Genomic DNA, 20,085 nt, shown 5'->3' on the forward strand with positions numbered 1-20,085 from the left:
TGAACAGCCACTAAAAATCGTTTTAATGGCCAGTCGGTTAAAAGCAATTACAATAAACTCAAGCAAGGTTTATTTTATTTTGATATTTTGCATCAGTTGCAATGACAGCATTTTGTTTCTTTTTGTGGCCACTGTATATAATACATAGTTGACACAAAACATGTCCATGATATTTTATTATCAAGATTTTAGGTTGTAATTTATATGAACGTATAAGTAACTTTTTAATTACCTTTTGGCCTGCCTAGTTAGTCTAAATATCCCATGTCTCCCCAAAAAGTATTTTGTGTCACCCGCCCTTTACATTTATAAAATGATCCGGAAATGTCCATTTTCTCCTCCCTCTGTTTTTCTTGGCTTTGTGCCTCGATATCCTCCATCTCTCTCCATTTTAAGTTCATAACGGTGGAGATCAGCTGCCGCCCCTCCCTCATCTCCCATTTTCCTCGCATGCAAATTAGATCGGAAGGGACTGCACAAAGTCACAATTACTGCAGGTTAAACACACACACACACATCGCATGGATGACTGATGGAAAGTAGCATATGGGGAGAGGGGGGGTGGTTTAAGGTTCATTTCAAGCTGCAATTTGGCGTAATCAGGTTTGCATACGCCATATTGTGTGTTTAAACATGTAAGGCTGCATACCCATGTGCCCTAGCACACATACCCTACATTCGGTGCAAAACCACGTTTGCAAGCTGCTCATGCTAATTAACTCATTAACTCATTAACCAATTAACTGGTGCATTCTGGGGAAGCAGCCCATTTCCTGTCAGCGTGTTTTCACGCTGGTCTTGCAGCCTCATGGGATGGTGATATCTCTGCCAGTCTCCTTTCATTCCACTGTCTTGCACTGAGTATTTAATAAACCTCCCACACTCTGCTGAGCAGAGACAAAGACCTCCACCGCTATTATCAGTACTTATTTATTCCAGCGATGCTTTTCTATAGAAAGAGGAATTTGGGTGGGTGTGGGGTGGGGGAGATGTGTTTACACCCGACCCGTCCTCTTCGGTTTGTGGTGCTCAGCAAGGCGTACTCCTTGTTTCACTCTTCTTCAGACATCGCTGAAGTATCTAACAGCAGTGTTCCTCGGTCAGAACTCGGAGACTAATCGAAGGCTTTGGAAGCTGCACACCTCTAGTGCTGAGCCAATCAGGTGTTCCGGAGCCCCCGTGTCGATGTGGGATTGGACAGGACGGTTCTAGAAGCGCTAGTATATGATTTGAAATCAACATGTGTTTGTTTTTCCCATCCTTAATGCAGACAGAGTAGCTTTTTTGATAATGAATTCTAGCCTGCGGCTTCTGCATACAAACAGTTTAGAGGAGACAGAGACTGGCTAGAATCAGCAATGAGATGTTTGGCTTTATAAGTCCGGTCTGATCTCATTTGTTTTCTTTTTTTAATTCATCTACCTCTAATTGTAATTATTCAAGCCTGCTCTGCTCATCGTGATGCTTCTAAGTTTGCTTACTGAAACAACCTTTGTGTTAATTAGTTCATAGGTGCCAAGTCTTAATTGCTTGAAATAAGCACTGATTATTTCACTGGGAAAAAAACTGAATAAGACAGACAGACAGACAGATAGATAGATCTATGCTTTTCTAGTTAAAAATTGCAATTATTTGAATTTCTTTTGAATTTATATTCAGCAACCCCTATCCTGCATAATTTCAAACTCTTAATTTAATAGGCATTCTACATAATTTAAAGGCCATTCTAAATTCAATTCCGAATGGTGCACCCTGACTCATTGAGGTTGCACGCAGTAGTTGATGTGATTTTCACAAGTGCTTGTGCCGTATGCATCAGGTTGTCTATGAGCGGAGGTCGGCGTATGTGCCGTCTGGAGCTGAGATTCATTGGAGAAGCAGCTTTGATGAAATTTAGCTAGTATAAGAGCACTGCAGTCAGTGCAGCCCTAAGTTTTTTATTTTTTTTTGTATGTTTATTTTGTTGCTTGATGAGTGTAGGATATTCAAGCATGTTACACATTTCAGCATTCAAAATCAATTAACATGCAGCAAACTGGCTGCTTTATTCTCAAATGTTTCCCTCCACTGAGGGTACCACACTGAGCTGTGTTTACTCACGTAAAGAAGTCATCATGTAATCACAGCCTTGTTCACACAATCAATGTGAGTTAAATTCAACAACGAGAGCTTTATTAACTCAAACATGGCAGACAGTTCCCTGTCCAGTTTGCCATTCTGTTCTGATCTGTTTGCCAAATGCCCCGCTGAGTTAGTCTTAGGCTGAATTATTTATTATTTATTTTTGAAAATTAAGACAATTATAATTATTTTTAGTAAATAATTTTATTAACAAAACCTCAGCACACCTGACGGTAATAAATAGGTGCGTAGGAAACAAAGACCAGCCAGGTCAAAAACTAAAAAATAAAGAAACAAATCCCACACACTATTTATGCAAAAAATATCTATATCAAAATATTTATTAACAACATTTCGGTCGCATGACCTTCATCAGGAATTTTTCCCTGATGATAAATAATTTTAAAAATTAAAAATTAAATTTAAAAAGAAGTTGGTACTAACGCTAACTTCATTTATTTATTTATTTATTTTTCCCAGTTAAAGTATCCTTCTTTTTCTTCTTTTTTTCAGCAAAAAGTATTTGGACACACCTATCCTATCATAAAAATTAAAAGTGTAGTTCGTTATCATTAAATGTGTTCTACAGAGTGTGACAACCAGAGTGTAACTTTTTGTTTTCATTTTGAACTGTAGTATACTGTATATCTGTTGCTTCATAACTGAAGACTATCAAACTTGTAAGGTTCCACCCGCCAGCCCAAAAAGCAGAATCCAGCGGCCTGGTCGAAGGTTTAATGCATGTTCATGTTTATTCTAGCCCCGTGTTCAATCTGACTCCAATTTCAAGTGATCGTTAAATTTAGGCAATATTCTTAATTAAAAACTGATCACAAATATCGATTATTAACAAGTGACTACTGTGAAATTGAGACCATTTTACCAATCACACGGAGACCTTTAAAATGATACCAAACATGAAAGGGAAAAAACAACATTCACAAGATAATGAACTTTGAGTGAAACCTTTTGGGGGAAAAGAGAGAGAGGCAGAGAGGGCAGGGGGGAGAAGGGGGTCGTAAATGAACAAGGGGAGTGGTGCTGTTTGTTGTCTTTGGAGATCTGTTCTCCAGATTAGTTTTATGGTTTTATTACATGGCATCCGTTTTGCGAGAGTTCCTGAGTTTTGGCCTCATGAGGAATTAATTTCATAAGGAAATAATTTCACTCCTTTCAAACTACATTTTGTGAAATGTTATGATTGAAAAGTGTGCTGTGTGCTGTATTTCTTTCAGATACTTATTTTGATAATTTGATAAGTAATTTTTAAGTGTCCATTTTTGAGGCCACTGTACAGTGTATATGTGACCTGATCCAGAAAAATTAGTCACAGTGACCCAAATTTCAATTCATGGGTCAATGGTAACAATGGAAAGAGGAGACCATAAGCTTTAAAATGATATCAAAGTCATACCTTGAATGGTTTTAAAGATATAGCCATTTGAATTATTTTAAAAGGCACTTTTACAAAGATTTACTAAAATCAGAAAGATTGAACAGACATGCTACATTTTTGCTTGAGAGAGAGGGTGTGTCAGTGTGTGGGTGTGTCAGTGTGTGTCTGTGTGTGTCTGTGTGTGTCTGTGTGTGTCTGTGTGTGTGCGAACTATCTTTCTGAGGAGATCTGCTAGCTTGTTTACACAAAGCGCTGCTAGTCTGACAGGAGGATGGCTGGACCAACCGCGTGCCAGTCAGTCGAAACAGGGCTTCCCATTGACAAAGAGTTTATGTCACGGTTTCTGTACATTTCTAAGCTTTTTGATTGGTTTTATACAATGTTTAACACCACATTTGGAGAGCAGAGATAGTGACGTTTCAGGGGATACCCGGAATATAGGGAAATGCTCAGAAGTGACGAGAGGAGTTGAGAAAAGCAATGTTCATTTCCAGCGAATTTAGTAAAACTTTAAGTCAACTTTAATAGTCATTTAAATACCTTTACTCAATTATCTGGACTACGAAACATTGGGAGATTATTTTTGAATGTCTGTTCTTTGAATTAGCCAAAAAAAAAGAAAAATCGATTTTTTTCATTGTTTTTCCAGATTATCAGCCCGTATCTTAAAATGGAACGTTGCGACTTCGGACTCATTTCACCAGAACGGGTCACACACACACATATGCATATATACACACACATATATATATATATATATATACAGTGGGTATGGAAAGTATTCAGACCCCCTTAAATTTTTCACTCTTTGTTATATTGCAGCCATTTTCTAAAATCATTTAAGTTCATTTTTTTTCCCTCATTAATGTACACACAGCACCCCATATTGACAGAAAAACACAGAATTGTTGACATTTTTGCAGATTTATTAAAAAAAGAAAAACTGAAATATCACATGGTCCTAAGTATTCAGACCCTTTGCTCAGTATTTAGTAGAAGCACCCTTTTGATCTAATACAGCCATGAGTCTTTTTTGGGAAAGATGCAACAAGTTTTTCACACCTGGATTTGGGGATCCTCTGCCATTACTCCTTGCAGATCCTTTCCAGTTCTGTCAGGTTGGATGGTAAACGTCTCTCCAGAGATGCTCAATTGGGTTTAAGTCAGGGCTCTGGCTGGGCCATTCAAGAACAGTCACGGAGTTGTTGTGAAGCCACTCCTTCGTTATTTTAGCTGTGTGCTTAGGGTCATTGTCTTCTTGGAAGGTAAACCTTTGGCCCAGTCTGAGGTCCTGAGCACTCTGGAGAAGGTTTTCGTCCAGGATATCCCTGTACTTGGCCGCATTCATCTTTCCCTCGATTGCAACCAGTCGTCCTGTCCCTGCAGCTGAAAAACACCCCCACAGCATGATGCTGCCACCACCATGCTTCACTGTTGGGACTGTATTGGACAGGTGATGAGCAGTGCCTAGTTTTCTCCACACATACCGCTTAGAATTAAGGCCAAAAAGTTCTATCTTGGTCTCATCAGACCAGGGAATCTTATTTCTCACCATCTTGGAGTCCTTCCATGCGGGCTTTCATGTGTCTTGCACTGAGGAGAAGCTTCTGTCGGGCCACTCTGCCATAAAGCCCCGACTGGTGGAGGGCTGCAGTGATGGTTGACTTTCTACAACTTTCTCCCATCTCCCGACTGCATCTCTAGAGCTCAGCCACAGTGATCTTTGGGTTCTTCTTTACCTCTCTCACCAAGGCTCTTCTCCCCTGATAGCTCAGTTTGGCCGGACGGCCAGCTCTAAGAAGGGTTCTGGTCGTCCCAAACGTCTTCCATTTAAGGATTATGGAGGCCACTGTGCTCTTAGGAACCTTAAGTGCAGCAGAAATTTTTTTGTAACCTTGGCCAGATCTGTGCCTTGCCACAATTCTGTCTCTGAGCTCTTCAGGCAGTTCCTTTGACCTCATGATTCTCATTTGCTCTGACATGCACTGTGAGCTGTAAGGTCTTATATAGACAGGTGTGTGGCTTTCCTAATCAAGTCCAATCAGTATAATCAAACACAGCTGGACTCAAATGAAGGTGTAGAACCATCTCAAGGATGATCAGAAGAAATGGACAGCACCTGAGTTAAATATATGAGTGTCACAGCAAAGGGTCTGAATACTTAGGACCATGTAATATTTCAGTTTTTCTTTTTTAATAAATCTGCAAAAATGTCAACAATTCTGTGTTTTTCTGTCAATATGGGGTGCTGTGTGTACATTAATGAGGGGAAAAAATGAACTTAAATGATTTTAGCAAATGGCTGCAATATAAGGCTGAAAAATTTAAGGGGGTCTGAATACTTTCCGTACGTATATATATATATATATATATATGGGCACAAGAAACACTGATGATATAAAGAAAATCTTTTTATCTGAGATGCAGAAGTAAAATATGACTTTTTGGATTGATCAAAGGTAATTTGTTATATCTGAGGCAGAAAAATAACATCCAAAAAGTCCAAAGGCATAACCTCAGATATGAGACTTTCATAACTGGAGACATGGGAGTCCTGGCTGGCTGACTGTGTGTTTGTGTGAGCCCAATTAAGACACTCTTGCAAGCTGACAGTTTGGCTGCATTCCTTGGATGGAGGAGTCTTCCGCAGTGTCTTTTCATTCCCACCAGCGTTTCTCTTGCTTCACGTTGTGGTTTGCTTTTGTTTAATCAGTCTGGATTTGTACCAAATTTAGAATTTTTCATGTGGAACGCGGAACTAGCAGAACAGTTACAGATCAAATGGCACAGATCTACATGCGGCTAAAGAAATACACATGAAGTATGGAAGAGGAAATTACAGAAATATTGGTTCGCATTTGCTTAGCTGTCTCATTTGATACATTTTATAACTGTATGGCACTATATACTGTGCTGAATTAAAGATGTAGCTTTACCTCATCTTTCTTTTGTCTCTCTCGCCCATTCTATCTATACCTTTACACATTTACACAATCGGTTTTTCTGTCATTCTCATTCGTATCTGCACACCAGTTTCATTTCATTAAGCATTTCGCTGCTTCACGCTGTATTTGCTTTCTAGCATACTTTTTAAATATGCATAAATTCATATGATGTATTATTCAGAATGAAGCTTGGAGTTCGGCACCCAGCACTTCACTTCAACAATACTGCTGAAATTACTCATGTGAAGAAAATTACAGAGTGTGTCAACCCGAGAACTGTCACCGTAAACTAATGTTGTCATTTTGTAGGATTACCTTACGCTGAACCTCAATAGGTAATGCCTTTGGTGTCACTGTTTCAAAAAGCGGTAGGGACAGACAGTGTGGGACAATTCACAGACACTTTTCAACATAAAACTAGATTTTTTTTTTCCATAGTAATATGACAGAGCAATCTTTTCTGTCAAACAGTTGAAGTGCTCAAACGAACTTGACACATTTAATTTGTTCATTCTTAACTCATTTAACTTCATTCTTAAATTCTCAACTGTTAGTCCCGGGATTTTTTAGGTCATTGGATAAATTCATTTGTCAGTTAGTCTTGTGGCAACATTTCTGCTTTGAATGTGAGGAATTTCTTGTTCTAATCAATCCAAATATAACTGTAATTTTACAAACCTAAATTTAATCTCGACTTCAGTGCAGTCAGGGAGGGACCACAAATTTTGAACCCAACACTGTGTGCACTGTATAGCAAAAATAGATCATAGATGTGTGTGTGTGTGTGTGTGTGTGTATATATATATATATATATATATATAAAATACAAAAATCCTGTATTAAAATGGAATTTAGTGCAACATGATGTATTTTTATGTATACATTATGCCAGATTTTTTTTTAAATAGCACGTCAAATGTTTTTGTGCAGTTCAAACTACATTACCATACAATCACTAATGTAATTAACTTGTGTGACAAAGAGCTTATCAAAATGCAATTTTTTTGACAAGGTATGTATGTAACATACTTGCATGCTAGTGTACTGGCTAACTTCAAATTTAACAATTTGTACTTTACCATTACCGGTGCAGTATATACTTATTGTACTTAGTATCTTAAGAAAATTGTGGAAGAATTAATGTAGCCGCTCGCTGTGTGTGAAACACTTCCTATAGGGTGAGTCACGGCACAGAACTCTCAGTCCCCGCTGAGCATAATTTGATCAAACAACTTGTAGTCCACTCATGTAATCACAATAAAATGAAATTTCCGGCAGAATGATAGGTTGAAAACAATATATGCAGGAAACGTCTGCTTAAGACATGTTTCTCACATGAACACACATAACACTGTGACAAAAGAGGTATAAAAATAAATTGGTTTGGGATATTCATTAGGAATAATGTACCGTTAGCTAGTGATGTCATAGTTAACATGATCACCAACAACATTTGCTTATCCACCTCTTGTGTTTTATACAACTTTTTACTACTTCTCATGGTTTTTTCTAACGTTTAACCTCTAAGTGCCGTGACTGGCCAATCAGAATGGAGTATTTCAGAGAACTGAATAACAAATGAGGTCATTTCATTAGAGTTGTCACTGTTTTGACTGATGACACTCATACCTATGCTTTATTAAAGATGGTAATCAGGAACATTCCATTTTTCCCAGTCAAAAGATCAGTCCACAATGAATACCTCACAGGAAATTCGCTCGAGCTCAACCGTTGAACAGATTTCATGACAAGGGCAGGACGTGTTTACTGACCAGACAGAACAAAGTACCATGTAGTCTCTGGAGTTCTGGCTCCGTCCTTCGTTCATTCCTTCCCTCTATCCTTCTTTTCCATGCACTCTCACCCTGGCTGACAGGTCCAGGCCCGTGGCTGTTATGACAGCCTGTCAGAGTACATTCACAACACTCTCTCTCTTTCTTTCAGTGTCCCTCACCAGGAAATCGTGTTGTTCATGCTCTCTCTCCGCTTGTTGTACTTTTCCATCCCACTCCTCCTCCTCATCCATCATCCTCTCATTGTCTGCTTTACTTCCGTTCCCCTCGTCTCAAACATTAATAGCCACCCGCCTATCCAAATCACCACAGCAAAATCTGTCTCCTTTTGCTCCTCCTATCTCACCTGTTTGTCATTTCCTTTTCCCCTTTTGCGTTCCTTTATCCCCTCTGTTTTCGGTGGTTAACGTCCCTAAACCCCAGATTCATTCATCTGTGTCTGTCTTTCTCTCTGATGTGTGTGCGCTCTCTTTTCTTCCTATTTACAGGTGTTTCTTCAACTATGGCCACGTTTGGCCCTGTGGACTTAATAATCTCATTTAAAAAACAACACACTATTTCTAGATTTGTCAAATGTAGACATGCATGCATCCCTACAGAATTAATAGATTCTTCTAAATAAACAAATGTCATTTCTACCACATCACAAATTATTTATTTTATTAGACAACATTCTGTAGTAGAAATTACTAATTAAATTGTAATATTTTTGGAATACAATAGTAAACTCTTTTGTTTTGCTAAGGCTAATTTAATTTCATGTTCACACTTTTCATTTTTCACACTTTTTACCAAAAGTGCACTTCATGTACAGTATGATATTAGGAACAATATACTGTTAAAAAGTTTTGTCTTTTAAAAGAAATTGGTACTTTTATTAAGCAAGTATGCATTAAATTTATCAAAAATTACACACAAATATATATATATATATTAAAAAACTGTTTTCAGCATTGATAAGAATGTGTCTTGAGTTTAAATCAGTATATTCCCTTGTGAAAAAGAAGTGTTCCTAATTGTACTGAATGTGCATTTTAGTATACTTTAAATTCTAAAAGTAAACATTTAAAAAAAAAAAGAAAATGTACTTGCAGATAATATAATATTACTTTTACTTGCTTAAAGAGAGAAGACTTTCATGACTGTTTCTTAGCACACTTAAATGCACTTTTAAAAATGCACTTTTAATAAAGTGTAAATAAGTTTTACTTAAAGGTGACATCGGATGCCCATTTTCCACAAGTTGGTATGATTCTTTTGTGTCTTCATGAAATGTCTGTAACATACTTTGGTTAAAATTTCTCAATGTACACCCTTTTTACAGTGACCCATTTCAATGCATGTCTCTTTAAATGATAATGAGCCACTGCTCACCCCACCCCTTGCTTCCATGGGGCGTGTCGACACAAGACGCATGAATTGCTGCATTGGACTCCGTATATGGCTTTGTAGTTCTTCAAAGAAGTATGCTTAAATTGATGTGTTGAATAATATATTAAAGCCCATGTAAAATAATTTATTCCAGTTTCAGCCGAAGTGTGTGGTCCAAAAGTATTTTAAATGTGTTTGTAATAAATACTATGTATACTTTTATATACTGTGTGCATTAATGCACTTGACATTTATTTTTCTTCTAAACTTCAATACACTTGCTTATACAGTATACTTTATTATAAACTGGTTAAAAGATTTGTCTCTGATACATTTGGTGTTTGTCCGTACATGCTAAACTATTATTTCCTTACAGGAAACATTTAATAAGTATTTATATGACAATTTAACATAAAATGCATATAATAGAATGAAATACTATTAAATGTTTGAAGATGAGAAAAGTAGATACTGAATTATATGCTTTGAATTGCATGTTATTAGTATTGTGCACTTCAGAATTAATATCTGTAAAGTCTAGAAATAGATTAGATTTTTTTAAAAGCATGTTTATAGCATTGTAAAGTACATTTAAATTAAAATTCATGGTAGATTTTCATGGTTTAAGACTGAAAGTCCAGGTCTGGGCAAAAAAAAAAAAAAAAATCCATAAAAAGAATTTTAAGAATACCAAAAGTAAATGATAAAGCCATAAAAGGATTATAAATTGTAATGCACATATAAAAAAATTGAATCTGTTAGTTTTATGAAAATAAATTCCGTTGACATAAAATCTCTTAATGCGCTGATTCATTCAATTTTTTTTTTTTTTCACATTTCCACTGTTTTATAACACTCGCCGACTCTCTGGCACCTCTCTCACACCTCTGTGACTCTCACAGCACTGGGTTGAACGTTGCTGGTTCAGACCTGCTGTAGATTCGCACCCCCACAAGCTGCTGCTAGTGGAATAACCATGTGCAAACGCTGCTCCTGAATAAAGGCTGATCTCTATTGAACCAAGACACATTCTGAATGTGAGAGTGTCACAGGCAAGTGAGCCTGTATATGTGTGTGTGTTACTGGCTGGTACAGACAGCAGTAAGCTTTTGCTCGTCAGCTTCCATTAGCCACTGTTTAGTGCTGGCCTTCATATTCAGTTAGAATGAATGACAGCAGGAGTGCAGACACACACACACACACACACACACACAGAGAGAGAGACTAAATCCTGGGTCCTCTACACACTGTCCAGCATTAATGTACTCTTTGGCATTTCATTCTATTCATCTGTTTCAGTCACCTGACCTTTTTTTCCTTGTAGCCTCCATATAAAACTAACTTTTTGCCACATCTGCCAATGGCCGGTGACGTGATAAAAATTTTTACCGGCCATGAAACTCTTTTTGCAAAAACAGGTCATTACTACTACAATGACTAAACATATTTACAATGTTTTTAATTTGTCCTTTACTTTACTTACAAGAAAAAACAACAACAAACAGATTGATCTTTTTTTTTCGTCTCTAAAAAACGTTGAGATTCTTGTCCTTTGCATGTTTTCGGGCAAAAGGAGCAGGCCATCATGTTACGCCTGTTTCACACATACTCAGTTTGCAGTGCGTACGTGGTGCATATTTTTTCCACACCCGTGTTAACAGATTAGAGCAGGGCTATTTAGTTAGCTTCATTTGAGGGCCAGATTATTTTGAAGGGGGGACCTATAAATTTAGAAATTAAATTGAAATCTGAAATCTATAAAAGTTTAATATTAATTCTTTCTTGTACGATGGCGTTTTAGTGCCATATTAAAAAATAAAAAAAATCTAAGATTACGAGATTAAAGTCGTAATATTACGAGAATAAAGTCGAAACACTATGAGAATAAAGTCGAAATGTTATGAGAATAAAGTCGAAATGTTTCGAGAATTTAAATCGTAGAAATTAAAGTTATAATATTTTGAGAGTATAGCCTATATTGCGCATGCAAATGGCCCGCATTGAGAGCACCGGGAGAAGTTGCCAGGCCACCGGAATTGATTTGAATATTGTTGCGTCCAAGCGGCCGCATCATCTTACTGGGATGTAAATTTTAAGGACTCGCAGAAACAGCTTAATATCAAGAATATATTTATTAATAGACTGAACCGGAACAACTGTTTATCTTAACATCAGCTCACACACTCAATCGACATTCCTTTGGGGGGGAGCTGTAGCTCTCTTATTTAACCCGTTTTTAATATGCTACAAATATATGTGGGATTATTAGCAGAAATCATACCATGTGTCATACTCGCGGGGACAGTATGCTTGAAAATAATATTTCATGTCTTCCAAGCATTTGTTATTTGTAGTGCGCCAGCCACCTAATAGCAATAGCTTAAGCTTTGTGCTTTTAGTGCTTTTAATATAAAACAAAGTCTCAGCTTTCAAAATCAGTTTTATAGCGAAACATAAATTAGGTTATGTGTCTTACAATAATGTGATTTTCAAGCTCTTTAATGTGGCGTGACAGATCGCTGTATTTATGTGAATCAATTCATTAAATTATTGTGAAAATTCCACCACCTGCTCCGCAAAAACGTATGTGGCGTCCAAACTTTCATTCCTCACATAGCCTGTTTAATTAAACAGCAATAAAACATTCTAAAGGTTGAAGTTGAAGTGAAATTTGTTAACACACTTTATATTGTTGTCTTTTCTGCTGTAAACGTTAAGTGACTATTCACTAACTGTTTTATTCATGGTAAACTGTAAATGAGGACATAATATTTGATGTCTTCCATTCATTATTTGTAGCGCGCTTGCCAACCAATAATCGCAACAATTTTGTGCTTTGTTGCTTTTACACACAGCTCAGCTTTCAAATTCTGTCAGTTTTATAACGAAATACAAATTATAAATGTGTTTTTGCTCTTTATTTCAAGTTTATAGCAAGATATAAAGTAAAGGAACATCATAAGGCATGAAAAAAAACAGTTTTTATAATGTGTAATGTAAGTAATTTATAATGAAAATAATATCTCGTCGTTCGTTATTGTAATCGGAAAGATGATTGACTCACATGCCGCTTGACAAACACATTATTGCAATATAGCCAACATATTTTGTATTTCGCTATAAAACTGACAGATTTTGAAAACTGAGATTTGGAATATCTCCCGGTGCTCCCAATCTGGGCCATTTGCATGCGCAAAAGGCTGGAATAGCCTATCTCAAAATATTATAGCTATAATCTTTATTCTCGAAACATTTCGACTTTATTCTTAAAACATTTTGACTTTAATCTCAAAACATTTCGACTTTATTCTCAAAACATTTCGACTTTATTCTCGTAATATTTCGACTTTATTCTCGTAATTTCAACTTTATTCTCGTAATTTCGACTTTATTCTCGTAATATTTCCTCTTTATTCACGTAATTTCGACTTCAGTCTCGAAATATTACGACTTTAATCTCGTAATTTTAGATTTTTTTTTTTTTAACGTGGCACTAAAATGCCGTCGTATTCTTGTCAATCGATTAAAAAAAATCACACTTTTTTGGTAATTAATCATGATTAATCACATATTTATATTGTCATAATTTCACATTGAACCTCCAAATTAATGTAGAAATAACATAAAGATAGTATATTTGAAATATGTTTTTAATGGCATCTTTTTACTAAGTAGCCTATTATTAATGAAGTATTGTTACCAATACTCCTACTGGTGTCTCTATTAAATGCATTTTCCCTCAGTTTTCCCTATTAATTATAGCCATTCAACATTACAGTATAATTGAATAATTTTTAACATTTAATAGGCTCTGAAATGTTAAGTGATTTTAAAACAATCTTCACATAAACTATAAATTGTATGCATAAACTATACAGATTAATATTTATTAATCAACGACTAGAGCAGTCCAGTGATTTCTCTTTTTCTTTTGTTCTTTGATTTACATCACTTCATCACAACAGACTTCAGCAGGTTTCACTTTGAAAGCAGCGCTGTGTCTTTAAAGGCTAACTAAACCCCCGGTCAGAGCCTAACTCCACCCACTGTCAATATTTGAAAAATGCTGGAAAAGTGGAGCGGAGACTATGGCGTCAAATCTATGCCATTAATAACCGAGCGCACCACTTATGCTGGCGCGCGCGGTAAATCACTTCCGCGAGAGGAAAACAGATCTACACGCGAGGAAACGGGAGCACGCGAGCTAATTTCAAACACTCGCGCGCGCGTCACTTGTCCTCTGCGCGCAATACAAGCCCTGCGCGTGATCATCCCCACATCCTCGCGCCGATCTTCTCTCACCGCTCGCGAACACTTCTATTTTTGTCAGTCGTGGGCGGGCTTTCTGTTTTAATTGTTATCTCTAACGCCATTGGTTACTTCCCCTTTTCCGGAAGTCAGCTGTGATTGGACGCCTGTGAAAAGGTCTATCTGTCTATCAACAGACCAGATGCAAGTTGTCATTTTTTTTTTTTTTTTTTTTATAAATATAAGTAGGGTAAAGTGCAGAACCCTCTTACAATTTAAGAATATATTACCATCAACCCCTAAAATTTGACATAGTAATACAAAATATATTAAAAAGTTTATACAGCAACTCTTACTTATTTATATGAACAAATAATTTGTTCATCCAAAGGTCCTTTGAACCAATTTGGGATTTACAGTCATGTACATTTACATTTATGCATTTAGCAGACACTTTAAAAGCAACTTACAGTGCATTCAGGTTATACATTACTGTTATTTTTTTATCAGTATGTGTGTTCCCTGGGAATTGAACCCATGGCCTTTTGCGCTACTAACACAATGCTCTACCACTGAGCCACAGGAACACTTATTATTTTTTACAATTATTTAATGGACACTTCTCACATTTTTGAGGTTGTATATAAATATGGTTGGGTAAGCATATAGTGGTGAACTACAACTAATTCAGCATATAGCAACAAGTTGACTATTAGCTTTATATTATTTTATTTTCATTTTGCAAAGTTAATATAGCCCAAGCTTTATGTTGTATGAAAATTTCAAATATAACCTTTTTGGTAGATTTACCATGCTAAAAACCGTGGAAACGTGTCATTAAAATCTATAAAAAAGGGTTTATGCAGATTGAGGCTGATGTATGGGAGGAGAGCCTCAGTAGGATTCGATCTTGCTCTATTAGTTCTAGGCATCAGTTAATTCAATGTAAGGTGATGCATAGACTGCACTATTCAAAATCTAAATTGCACAGAATTTTTCCTACTATCTCTCCTATTTGTGACAGGTGTAAATCTGCAGAAGGCTCTCTGACCCATCTCTTATTCTATTTCTCTGTTAGATCATAATGTGTCTGTACAAAGTACAATCATTTACGGAATGATTATTGCGGGGCTTGCTGTTTTAATTGTTATCTCTAATGCCATTGGTTACTTCCCCTTTTCCGGAAGTCAGCTGTGATTGGACGCCTGTGAAAAGGCGATCCATAATTCACATGTGACCTGAGACATGGCTTCATCAACAGACCAGATGCAAGATGTCATTTATTTTTTTTATAAATATAACATGGCTGTTTTAATGAAAATGAATTGCATGCACTGTCAGTAGAATACATCATTATAATAAAAGTTTATTAACATAAATTAACATAAATTCTTCCGTTTACTAGTGATTACTAGTGATTACAATCTTGTGATGTTACAAAGATAAAACAGGAGCATAAACCCTTTTTTATAAGTATTTTTATTAGTTTTATATTGCACAATAAACAACAACAATAAAAGAACAAAATACATGAAATAATAATGATTAAAAATAAATCAATAAATAAAAAAATTAAAAAACAGACTTTGAGAACAACAATCAGGGCATACAAACAGTTTCAATGGAAAATGACTAGGCACTCAATAGGGGCAGACAAGATACTAAGCATTACGTTGCTGGTCAGAGTCAGCATTACATTGGTCCAAATGATCTAGAAATGCTTGCCATATACTGTAAAACCTATTAAGATTACCAATAACTCCATACCGGACTCTTTCCATATGCAATATTCCAGTAAGATTCAACCAGGTCTTAAACTGAGGAACAGTGTCCGATTTCCACAGCCTCAGAATGACACTCTTAGCAATAATCATTCTGTAAATGATTGTACTTTGTACAGACACATTATGATCTAACAGAGAAATAGAATAACCAAATAATGCAATTTCTGGATCAGGTGTAAAAACACAACCATACATATCCGAGAACCATTTAAATATGTCACACCAGAAATCGTATAGTTTTGGACAAAAGAGATGGGTCAGAGAGCCTTCTGCAGATTTACACCTGTCACAAATAGGAGAGATAGTAGGAAAAATTCTGTGCAATTTAGATTTTGAATAGTGCAGTCTATGCATCACCTTACATTGAATTAACTGATGCCTAGAACTAATAGAGCAAGATTGAATCCTACTGAGGCTCTCCTCCCATACATCAGCCTCAATCTGCATAAACCCTTTTTTATAGATTTTAATGACACGTTTCCACGGTTTTTAGCATGGTAAATCTACCAAAAAGGTTATATTTAAAATTTTCATACAACATAAAGCTTGGGCTATATTAACTTTGCAAAATGAAAATAAAATAATATAAAGCTAATAGTCAACTTGTTGCTATATGCTGAATTAGTTGTAGTTCACCACTATATGCTTACCCAACCATATTTATATACAACCTCAAAAATGTAAGAAGTGTCCATTAAATAATTGTAAAAAATAATAAGTGTTCATGTGGCTCAGTGGTAGAGCATTGTGTTAGTAGCGCAAAGGCCATGGGTTCAATTCCCAGGAACACACATACTGATAAAAAATAACAATAATGTATAACCTGAATGCACTGTAAGTTGCTTTTAAAGCGTCTGCTAAATGCATAAATGTAAATTGTGAATGTACATGACTGTAAATCCCAAATTGGTTTAAAGGACCTTTGGATGAATAAATTATTTGTTCATATAAATAAGCAAGAGTTGCTGTATAAACTTTTTAATATATTTTGTATTACTGTGTCAAATTTTAGGGGTTGATGGTGATATATTCTTTCATTGTAAGAGGGTTCTGCACTTTACCCTACTTATATTTATAAAAATAAAATAAACAAATAAATGACAACTTGCATCTGGTCTGTTGATAGACAGATAGACCTTTTCACAGGCGTTCAATCACAGCTGACTTCGGAAAAGGGAAGTAACCAATGGCGTTAGAGATAACAATTAAAACAGCAAGCCCCGCCCCACGACTGACAAAAATAGAAGTGTTCGCGCGAGCGGGTGAGAGAAGATCGAGCGCGAGGATGTGGGGGATGATCACGCGCGCGGGAGGGCTTGTATTGCGCGCAGAGGACAAGTGACGCGCGCGCGAGTGTTTGAAATTAGCTCGCGTGCTGCCGTTTCCTCGCGTGTAGATATGTTTTCCTCTCGAGGAAGTGATTTACCGCGCGCGCCAGCATAAGTGGTGCGCTCGGTTATTAATGGCATAGATTTGACGCCATAGAGACAGAGGGGAAGAACCGAGCTCGTGCAGCGGCGTGATTAGTAAGTGCCATCATATGTCACAGGGGTATGCAACGTCCAATAGGAAATTTCAACTGCAGCCACCGTTCAACCTGAAGAGGGCAGCACTCAGACGTTTTTACACCATATATTGTAGAATTAAATAATTATACAACATTTACTCTAATCAATGCACAGCACTAATAAAGACACAGTCTTACAGATCATTAACTCAAAAAAGTTTGTTTTAGGGTTTAGTTACCCTTTAAAACTTGGAGTGGAGTACTAGAAAATAACAGTAGGGGTTTTTTTTTTAGCAAGATTTAAGCTTAAATAAATAAATAATGCTTCTATTTTTTCCACAATTTTTTTTGCTGATTTCACATTAAAAAACAAACAAACATAAATTTAGCTACCAGCTTTTGAGATTTTGTTGTTTCCCCATCCAGGTAAATTGAAGCATCTTTGCTGTTGCTAATAAACTAGCATATAGGGTAATTAAAATTTCTTACTACTTTACAAACTACATATTATTGATGGATTGGTTCTCTGAGTCAAATAGCACGTGTGTGTGCATTTGCTCACATTTTGTGTTTGTATAAATGTTTCCTGACAAGTTAACAAGCTTACCAGTGTGATCTTCTAGAAAATCAATGGAGCCAAACAGATCACTGAAATATGATTGGTGAAAAGTGGTTTATACCCAAGGTTATCGCTCTCGAAGCTGAAAAGTGATGAGGAAAAAGACAGAAAATAGGTTGAAAGGTCAGATGGTTTTGATGTACTTGAACAAAGTTATTAAGTCACAGCGACCTGGTCGTGACCGTGCATTTAGATTCTTATGTCACCTCTGTGTCCCTTGTGATTGGACATAAATAAGCAGAGAAGGAGAAAGAGTGCGCTGAGGTGATTGACGAAAGTGAATTGGACGGGTTTGAAAAGTGCCAGGGTTGCCATTCACCACCTTATGATTGCCTTCGGAGCCCTGAGGGAATGAATCGATTTGAAACACATGCGTGTCTGTGTGTGTTCCAGCTGAAATAGCGTTCATGTTTAGATGCCTGTGTTGTCATTGGATAATTTGTGTGAATTTAACTGCTTTAGGGGTTTAAACCTGGCTCAATTAATTATTAAAAAATCAGGTCTGTATCACCTTTGTTCTTTGTACCATCTGTCAACTCCTGTTCTCACTAACCTGACAATTACAGTAGCAAAAGCAGCGGGGTACTAAATTATTCCCTTTAAATGCACTGTCTTGCACACATACTCTATAACACACTTATTTTCTTAACTCTAGGTACTTTAAACCTGTCATGTCTGCTATAAGAAAAGCAGGGGTGATTGTAACAGGCAATTGTAACTGTTTGTAATTGCAATACACCCAGTTACATTAGAGCAAACCTTCAATGATATCATTGATTCAACACGGCTGAATAAAATATCGAATAATTTTCACTTTTGTATGGTACTGATTCTTTTATCTGTCAGATGTAATATGTACTTATGCAGAGGTCTTAGTGGAATCTACACTATAATTTTGTGGAATGGGTTAAACCCTTTAACTAAAATATGCTAATCAGCTGATAAGTCTTCAACTAGATAATTAATTAAATTTTTTTCCTTTCAGTCACGCAATTAGTTCAACCAAAAAAAATAAAATAATTACTAAAAATTTACTCACCCTCAGGTCATCCAGTATATAGATGAGTTTGTTTCTTCATCTGAACTTTTTTGAGAAATTTCACATTATGTCACTTGCTCACTAATGGATCATCTCCTTTGAATGGGTGCCGTCAGAATGAGAGTTCAAACATTTACAGCTCCAATCTATCACTTAACATCTTGTGAAGTGAAAAGCTGCATGTTTGTAGTAAATCCATCATTAAGATGTTTTTTATTATGAGTCCTCTACCCATAATATTGCTTTCTCCACATTGAAAAAGTTGTCTTGTCTGAATCAGGAGAGAAATATGCACAGATCAAGTGAAAACAGTCCAAAACATTTCTAATGATGGATTTGGTTATTACAAACAAGCGAAATTTCGCTTCACTAAATGCTAATTGATGGACTGGAGTCATGTGGATTACTTGTGGATTATTGTGATGTTTTTATCAGCTGTTTGAACTCTCATTCTGACGTCACCCATTCACTGCAGAGTATCCACTGATGGTCAAGTGATGTAATTAGTGTCACAATTGCCCCCAATCTCACAGTCATAATGACATTTTGTATAGTAGCTACCGTGGTCTATAGTACCTAAAAAAGGCAAGGCAAGGCAAGTTTATTTATATAGCACATTTCATACACAGTAGTAATTAAAAGTGCTTTGCATAAAAGGAAGTGAAAAACTAATTTATTTATTTTTTTTAAAACAAGGAATTAAAAAATAATAATAATAAAAACAAGATATAAAAATTGATTTAAAAAGAATTTAAAACAGTTAAGAATAGAAAATGATTATACATAGTGCAATCAGTTCGGACGTAGCACAGTGCTCATTTGACAAATGCACAGCTAAACAGATGAGTTTTGAGTCTGGATTTAAATGTGGCTAATGTTTTAGCACATCTGATCTCTTCTGGAAGCTGGTTCCAACTGTGGGCAGCATAATAGCTAAAAGCTGACTCCCCTTGTTTTGTGTAAACCCTTGGTATTTCTAACTGACTCGATCCTAATGATCTGAGTGCTCTGTTAGGTTTATATTCAGTGAGCATATCTGCAATGTATTTAAGTCCTAGGCCATTGAGTGATTTGTAAATGAGTAAAAGTACTTTAAAATCAATCCTAATGTAACTGGAAGCCAGTGTAAGGACCTGAGGACTGGTGTGATGCTCAGATTTTCTGGTTCTAGTCAGAATCCTGGCAGCAGCGTTCTGGATGAGCTGCAGCTGTCTAATGGTCTTCTTCGGAAGGCCGGTGAGGAGACCATTACAATAATCCAC

The 20,085-nt window shown here is 36.4% G+C and overlaps 1 protein-coding gene and 1 non-coding gene across 9 annotated transcripts in view; both read left to right on the forward strand.

Annotated features, from left to right (window-relative positions):
• The window catches only part of nlgn2a (neuroligin 2a), a 198,990-nt gene that overhangs the window by 144,455 nt on the left and 34,450 nt on the right, over positions 1-20,085 (forward strand). The window lies entirely within an intron of this gene.
• Positions 16,377-16,449, forward strand: trnat-agu (transfer RNA threonine (anticodon AGU)). The gene has a single exon. It is a non-coding gene; the product is annotated as a tRNA-Thr (tRNA).

The sequence above is a fragment of the Onychostoma macrolepis genome, chromosome 07 (genome assembly GCF_012432095.1).
Source record: "Onychostoma macrolepis isolate SWU-2019 chromosome 07, ASM1243209v1, whole genome shotgun sequence".
Taxonomy (NCBI): Eukaryota; Metazoa; Chordata; class Actinopteri; order Cypriniformes; family Cyprinidae; genus Onychostoma; species Onychostoma macrolepis.